Here is a 7,903-nt window from a genome sequence, read left to right as displayed (position 1 = left end):
AACTGAAATAGACAAACCCGCCACATTTATACGTTTGAGGAAACACACGTTTGAAGTTATTGAAGTTTTTTTGGTGTTCTCTGTCGGGCTGTTATGACCTGATTCGCAAAATCACTTGCCTGAGCTGGGAATGCACTGGCGAAGGTGAGAGAAATCAGTTGTGGCGTATACCATGCCCATGACGCCTTGCAGTTATTCCTCACCTGTGTCACACAGCAGGGTCCTCTGGTGAAGTGAACAGCCGTGAATGACATGTGGATCAGTATGTTGGAGACAGCATTTCGAGACAGATACTATTAGAACAAGCACCACTGATTATGAATAACCTCAGAGGGAAACAAGTGAGGAAGATTTGCCGGCCTGAACGGCTTCTGTCGCACGTGAATTCCGTCACACGTCTCTGTAGTCCCTCTGCCTGTCTCTGTGACAGAGCGGCTGAGCGAGAAATAATGGCTCGTTTTTAATCCTCCCTTCCACTTTGGACTGCCTGCTGCCCCGCAGCTCCTGGCTGTGGGGCTGGTTCTCAGCGAGTGAGCGTTTCATTTGGAGTCGCATCATCTGGGACAGTTGGGACTCAGATGGTAACTGATGCCCGATTGCAGCAAAGAAGCTGAAGCCTCTGAAACAAAAGCCTTTGAGCGGGATTGTTCTCCGAAGATTGATTCTGATCATCAGATGGGCAGCACAAAAACGCACTTACTGGAATTTTACTGAGGGAAGAGTCCACAGCCCATTTCTCTCTTTCCTACCATCTCAGCATCTTTCTCTTTCTCAAATAAATGATATTTGGGGGAAGTTCGCGATCAAAATTGCTAAGTTCCAGCCGCGCTCTTCCACCTGGCTGTGCCCGTGAGAGGAAGCTTCAGAACATGTCCGCACTTACATCCCCTCATAATGCCTGCAAGTGGAGGGAAATGGCGGAATACTCTGCCAATAGAGACAGCTCAGTCCACAGGGATGGGATAAACAGCACCGTCCTGCGTGGGTACATTCTGCAGATCAGACACAGTGCACTTCATCATTAGGATCGTACCAGAGTGAGAGTGCTTGAGAAGGCCAATCAGTCACTCGTACCTGATGCCAACTCGGGAGTTGCAAAAGATTGGTGAAAGTGGAAACACTAGTGATTTGTTCACGTTTCCAGTGTTTCCGTGAAGCAGGAAGCAGAAGAAGATACATTATGAAGCGATTGAGATCTGAATACAGGAGCAGAAAATAAGTTGTACAGGCAGAGGAGAGCTTTGAAGTATTGAATTCTGGTTTATGGAATGATCATGCTTCCACTAGGCCACGCTGCTACAGAAGGAACGATGTCAGTGTCTCTCAACATTGTGATGTCACAGGCAAATGTCGCCATTACACTGCAGGAAATTCCTTTTTCTAATGTGAGGGCAGTCTATATGTAAAGTAGCTTATATATCAAATCCGTTCACATAAATAATTCCACTGCACCTCGTGTGTTGTATTGTCTACTTTTCACTTTACCTGTCATTGTGCCTGCACAGAAGGAACTTTGCTCCTTCTGTGTGCCTTTTACAGTCTGGGTGATGTGGGGCAGTTGTATTGACCCATCTTCTGACAGAACTTTCCACTTCACTTCAGCCCGCCCTAACTTCGCTATCTGATCCCATTTCCGTTGTTTAGGTGTTAAACGCTCGTCTCAGATCCAGCCTGCCCTCACCCAAAATAAATGGAAAACTCAGTCACACTGTGATCACTGCAATCGAGGGATATCTTCACTCCAAGGTCATTGATAATTCCAAAGATAAAGTTAGCACTGCAGATGCTGGAGATCCGAGTTTGTAGGGTGATGCTGGAAAAGCACAGCAGATCAGGTAGCATCCGAGGAGCAGGAGGATTCAAGTTTCAAGCTTCAGCCCTCATCAGGAATAAAGCTTGTGAGTCGGGGCTGAGAGATAAATAGAAGTGGTGTGGGTTTGAGGGTAAGTAACTGGAAAGCAATAGATGGATGAATAGGAGGGAGAAGATAATAGGTCAGAAGTGACAGTGATGGAATGGGTCAAAACGGAGATTGAAGGCTTGGGCTTGGGGGAGCGGAAATGTGGAAACTGTTCGAATTCACATTTATCCAGTGTGCTGTTAGGGTCCCAAGCCGGAATGTGTGGCGTTACTCCTCCAGGCGTTGGGTTGTAACGATTTGGCATTGGAGAAGGTCCAGGTCCTGCATATCTTTGACGGTGTAGGAGAGGGAGTTGAACTGTTTAGCCATGGGATGGTGAAATTGGTGGGTACGTGTGTCCTAGAGATGTTCTCTGAAATGATCTGCAAGAAGGTGTCCAGTCTCCCTGATGAAGAGGAGATCACACTGGGTGCAAATGATGCAGTAGATGACATTGATAGCTGTACAGGTGAAGTTCTAACGGATGTGGAATGATCCCTCCACGTCTTGGTGGGAGATGAGGGGAGTGCTGTGGGAGCTAGTTTCACCCTTCCTTTGGTGCCAGCGAAAGGTACCAGGAGAGGGTTGTGGGTTGGTTGGGGGAGTTGTGGACCTGAAAACGGGATTGTGTAGGGAATGGTCTTTTTGGAGTGCTTGCAGGGCTGGGTAGCACAATATATCTCTGGTGATGGTATCTGTTTGGAGGTGGCATCAGTGGCAGAATATGATGCGTTTTATGCGGAGGTTGGTGGGTGGAAGGTGAGCACCAGGAAGTTCTGTCCTTGTTGAGTTGAGAGGCCTGGGGTTCAAGGGTGGTGGTGTGTGAATTGGGGGAGATGCACTGGAGGGCGTTGTTAACCACGTGGGAAGGCAATTTGTGATCGTAGAAAAAGGACACCAACTGGGTCTTTCTGAACTGTAATTGGTCATCCTGGGAACAGATGTGGCGGAGGCGGAGGAATTGTGAATAAGGAATATCGTTTTTACACGAGATAGGGTTGGAGCAGATGTAGTCTAGATACCTGTGGGAGTCGGCGGGCTTGCAGTCTATGTCTGTAATTAGTCAGTCGCCAGAGACGGTGATGGAGAGGTCCAGGAAGGCGATGGAATTTGCCAAGATGATCAGGATAAATTTGAGTTGTGTGTGGAAAGTATTGGTAAAATTGGTGAGTTATTGAACCTCCTCGTTGGAGCACGAAGTGGCGCCAATACATTCATTAATGAAGCAGAGGAAGAGGTGGAGGATGGTGTCTGTGTAACTGTGGAAGATGGACAGTTCTGCGTATCTGACAAACAGGCAGGTATAGCTAGGTCCTATGCGGTTGCCCATGACTACCCGTTTCGATGGAGGAAGTGGGAAGATTGGAAAGGGAAGTTGCTGATTGTGACGACCAGGTGGATGAGGATGTCCGTGGAAGGGTTCTGGTTGGGATGGTGTGAAATTAAGAAATGGAATGCTTGCAGACTTCTGTCATGGCAGATTGGTTTGTACAGGGACTGGATATCCATGGTGAACATGACGCTTTTGGGGCCAGGGAAACGAAATTCTTGGAGGAGGTAAAGTGCATAGGGGTGTCACGAATGTAAGTGGGCATTTCCTGGACTGGGGAGATAGGATTGTGTCGAGATAGGAAGAGATGATTCGGATGGGACAGGCGCAGGCTGAGACAAAAGGTCGACTGGGGAAGTCAGGTTTGTGAATCTTAGGAAAGAGGTAGAATCGGGGAGTGCACGGTTCACTGACATTGAGGTTGGAGGTTGTGGTTGGTAGATGCCCAGAGGTGATGTGATTGTGGATGGTCTGGGAGATGATGGTTTGGTGATTGGAGGAGGGTTTGTGATCGGGGTCAGTCAGAGGAGGTGCCTGCGAGTTTGTATCTGGCTTCAGCTTTGTCCCTCAACCCGACTCACAAGCCTAATTTCTGATGAATGGCTGATACCTAAATCGCTCATTCTCCTGCTCCTCAAATGTTGCCTGACCTGCTGTGTTTTTCCAGTACAACACTCTCTACTCATTCATTTCACACTAGCAGGTCCATGCTGTCTATTTGATTCTCGAGAGCACTGTCCTCATGAACTGTGACAAAATCTGCCAATCTGAAACAAAAACAGAAATTGCTGTAAAATCAAAGGTGTGCAGGCACCATCTGTGCAGATGAATCACAGTTAACGTTTCACATCCACTGAGTCCATCTCTCCACAGATGCTGCAAGACGTCCTGAAATTTTCCAGCAACGTCTGTTTTTGTTTGATTTTCAATATCAGCATTTTTAAAAATGTTTTCTTATTTTATGCCAAAAGATTTGGCTAACGATTACGTTAAATGATTTAAATATGACTGCGATAGAACGGCCAGATTCCACCAGCCCGCTACTTTTATTTGGTTCACGTGACCAATGCCTTTCCACTTGTTCACCGCACCCTACAGATGCACTGCATATAAATTGACAAAATTGTGGCATTCTCTAGGATTGGTAATCAGGAGCGAGATTGATTGAAATTGTTGAAAATGTAAGATAAATTGAGAAAATACAGGATATTAAACGGGAAACTGAACGGGAAAGAGAGAACAGCGAATGACAACTTTTTGACAAAACTGAAATGTAATTCCTCAAGATTCAGAAAGTGCTTTCATCCACAAACATACCACAATGCGGAATGTAATTTTTGGGACAACCAATGCAAGCAGATTGCAAAATCTTTGTTTTAAAGTCTTACTGCAACTCTTTTGCTTTTAATGAACGCACACATGGGATTCGGTGCTGTTATGATCCCCTAAACTGGAGAAGGAAATCCTTGCCTTCGAGGATACGTGTTGAATGTTCACTGATTTATCCCAGTAATGGCAGGACTGTCCTCTGGAAGCATATGAGTAAAATTTTTCAATGTTCCATGGAGTATCGAATGAGTGGTGAAGTGAATGTCTCCATTCGCAAATTAATCATTCAGTAGAATTCAATACAGGGACACATGTAATGATGAACACGTTGAACAAGAACATGGACATACAATGCACATTAACTATGACAATTACTCTGTGAAAACTGTTGATTTCAGATCCACGGTGGCCTTTGCTGATGGCATTTGCTGTCCAGAACCAGTCTGTACTGGAATGACTGGAGACACACTATCAAGTATTTGAACTTCAGTCGCCTTTAGAAATAGCTGAGACTCACTCAGGGCATGGGGAGTTAGAGATGCTGACCTCATAAACCTTTCGAACATTTCGTGGAAGAATAAAGGAAGTGATAGACAATTTTCGTCTCCATAGAGACGATGTTCACGAACTGGATAGATAATAATTTACCTTATTGGAGGTTATACAGAGAGGCGTCATATTTAAAAAGCAAAGAGTTCATAGTGTAACTGTGAAATCTGTAGGTCACCCTCAGTGGGAACATTGTGTGTAATCCTTGTCCTCATGCTCCACCAAAAACATGTACAGAGGCACAGACTCTGTTTCCTGGATAGCAAGATATTAGAACGCCAATGACGTTGTTTACTGAGACATAAGGACATCAGAAAGAATGCAAACGGGATGATAGAAAGAATGAAGGAGTTTATTCACAAGATTTGGAAATGCTGGTGCTGAATCACGCAAGTTTGATGTAAACAAATGAGATTTCCATAAAACGTGAGGGTTGAATGACTAAATCGGGGAAACTCCTTCTTTCGTGTGAATCAATAACTTCAGTTAGAGCTTCAAAACCATGAGTGAATGTTTGGATGAGAGTTTCTTCCACTCAATAGAGTTAGTCAAATCGTGAACGGCTTTCCAGAAATAAAGTGTAGAATCTGATTTCACAGTGTTTTAAAAGATACCCGAAAAAACATACAAGGAGAAAGTCTTTCATTGAGAGAAATTCAGTGTGGTTGCGTAAAAAATTCGAATTTGGTTGACTTCAGACAGAAAGACATTTCATGAACACGTACAACTGAATAAGATTGAGTATAAAAAGTTCATGGATTGGTAAGCTGTGGCGTATTATTCAAGGTGAAACGCTGTAAATGGAGCTGATGTCCTAAAATAACTGCAGACAGAAGTTATATCCTAATGATAGGAATTGAATCGTCACTTGGACTTTAAAGATTTGACCACATTCACATGATGTTACGTATATTTCCTACATTCTTAACTCAACCCAAGAAATGCACCAAGAAGATTGTGTCCTTTTGTGTTGTTAACCCGCTGTACTTCTCTGCAGCACACCATTGAAGATAAAATCTGCTCAAACCAACATTCAATTCAATACGAAATTCAAACGGTCCTATGTGTGTTTTTTTGCTTTTGATTATTGCAATAACCTTTGTGAGTTTGTAACAAACTGCATAACATGAAACCAGTTCAGCATCTATTTTCCCGGAGATTAACGCAGTGCACATGTCAAACGTTATTCATCTGCTGAAAAATCAACTTTGCCTCTCTCTCCACACCTGTCTCTTCACGTTTTAAATACTTGTTTGTTGATCAAGGAGTCATTATCCAGAAAAGGACGTTTGCCAATCCACAAACACGGCTATTTTCCCATAAACTTGGCTTTGCTCAATATCACCTTCCATCCCTACCCTCAAGACAATAAAGAATTGAAGCTGCTCCAGTTGAGGCTCAAATTTAAAACTTCGAGAGAGCACAGCCCATTATATTGGCACAGAGATACTGTGCACTGCCCACCTGCAGCACAGGAGCAACACATTAATGCTTACCTCCACGTTCCTGGTTGTACCTTAACGTTTGGGAAACTGAGTTTCTCTGATTCCATGGCTTGTAACGATCATCTTCACCAGTGGTTCTGTACCTGAGTGAGGAAAGTGGTGAGCTACTCATTGCAAAGATGGGTACGTTGTTGAAATATACAATGTCAACATTTGCCTTCACTAACCAATGTACATTTTATTTTGTTTTTTATCTGTTGAAATCTTAAAATTTTCATCTTTAATAGATTCAATGACAGATCTCCATTGTGACTCTGGCATCAAATTCGAAAGTGTAAACACCCTCTGAATTCTTCCACCACAGTCCGTTGTTTGGGAAGTGTTCCTGTTGTGGGAAATGAACTTCCCCGTGTGTCAACTGCTGCTCCCAGCATTCTCTCTGGTACTGCACTCATTTTCCTTCTGACACTTCCTCACTGTGTTGCTGTGATCATACAGTGACTTGTTGTAGCATGTCCCAGGAAAATGACACAGATCAAGGTTTTTGCATTGTTGAATTCAATTGTCAGTTTAGCCTCATTTAGGATTGTGAAATTGTCTGTTGTGTACACAGGTGTGTGTCAAAAATATCTGAGCCGAAGAAAGGTGTTCCGAATAATGACATTGAGCACTATGCACTCTCCTCCAGTCTGGAAAACAATTCCGCACAGGCAATTTAATCGACAATAGACAATAGGTGCAGGAGTAGGCCATTCTGCCCTTCCAGCCACACTACCATTCATTATGATTATGGATGATCATTCTCAATTAGTATCCTGTTCCTGCCTTATCCGCACAACACTTGATTACACTACCCTTATGAGCTCTATCCAACTGTTTCTTGAAAGAACACCTCCTGCTTTTTCGGGTTCTTCATTCCGTTGACTTCAAATATTCACAGAATTCAACAGACTTTGTTACATAATCTATTCTTCATTTTTGTTCTGATCACTGTGAGCAGAGTGTCACAGTGGGAATGCCGTTGCCCCACAACTCAGATGTCAGACCATAGTCTTCGGACCGTACTGTGCTACTTAGCATTTCACCAGACCAGGGAGAAATATCTGCTGTTCTGCATAATTTACGCAATTCACTTATTGAAAAGTTCATACAAATGCTAGCATATGTGACGAGGTGGCCGAGAGGTTAAGGCGATGGACTGCTAATCCATTGTGCTCTGCACGCGTGGGTTCGAATCCCACTCTCGTCGCTGTTTCCAATGTTGCTACTTTTGTATGTTGACACCTGTCTTATTGAAATTGGAACTCCAATGGTCAATTTATATGCATCGACGCTATAAAATCTCAAAGA

The 7,903-nt window shown here is 43.8% G+C and overlaps 1 non-coding gene across 1 annotated transcript; it reads left to right on the top strand.

Moving 5' to 3' along the window:
- Positions 1 to 7,720: 7,720 nt before the first annotated feature.
- On the top strand, positions 7,721 to 7,802 carry trnas-gcu (transfer RNA serine (anticodon GCU)). Its single transcript has one exon. It is a non-coding gene; the product is annotated as a tRNA-Ser (tRNA).
- Positions 7,803 to 7,903: the final 101 nt, after the last annotated feature.

This window comes from Hemiscyllium ocellatum, unplaced genomic scaffold, assembly GCF_020745735.1.
Source record: "Hemiscyllium ocellatum isolate sHemOce1 unplaced genomic scaffold, sHemOce1.pat.X.cur. scaffold_706_pat_ctg1, whole genome shotgun sequence".
In the NCBI taxonomy this organism is placed as follows: Eukaryota; Metazoa; Chordata; class Chondrichthyes; order Orectolobiformes; family Hemiscylliidae; genus Hemiscyllium; species Hemiscyllium ocellatum.
Note: the sequence above shows the minus strand (reverse complement) of the source record. Positions and strands in the feature narration are given on the sequence as shown.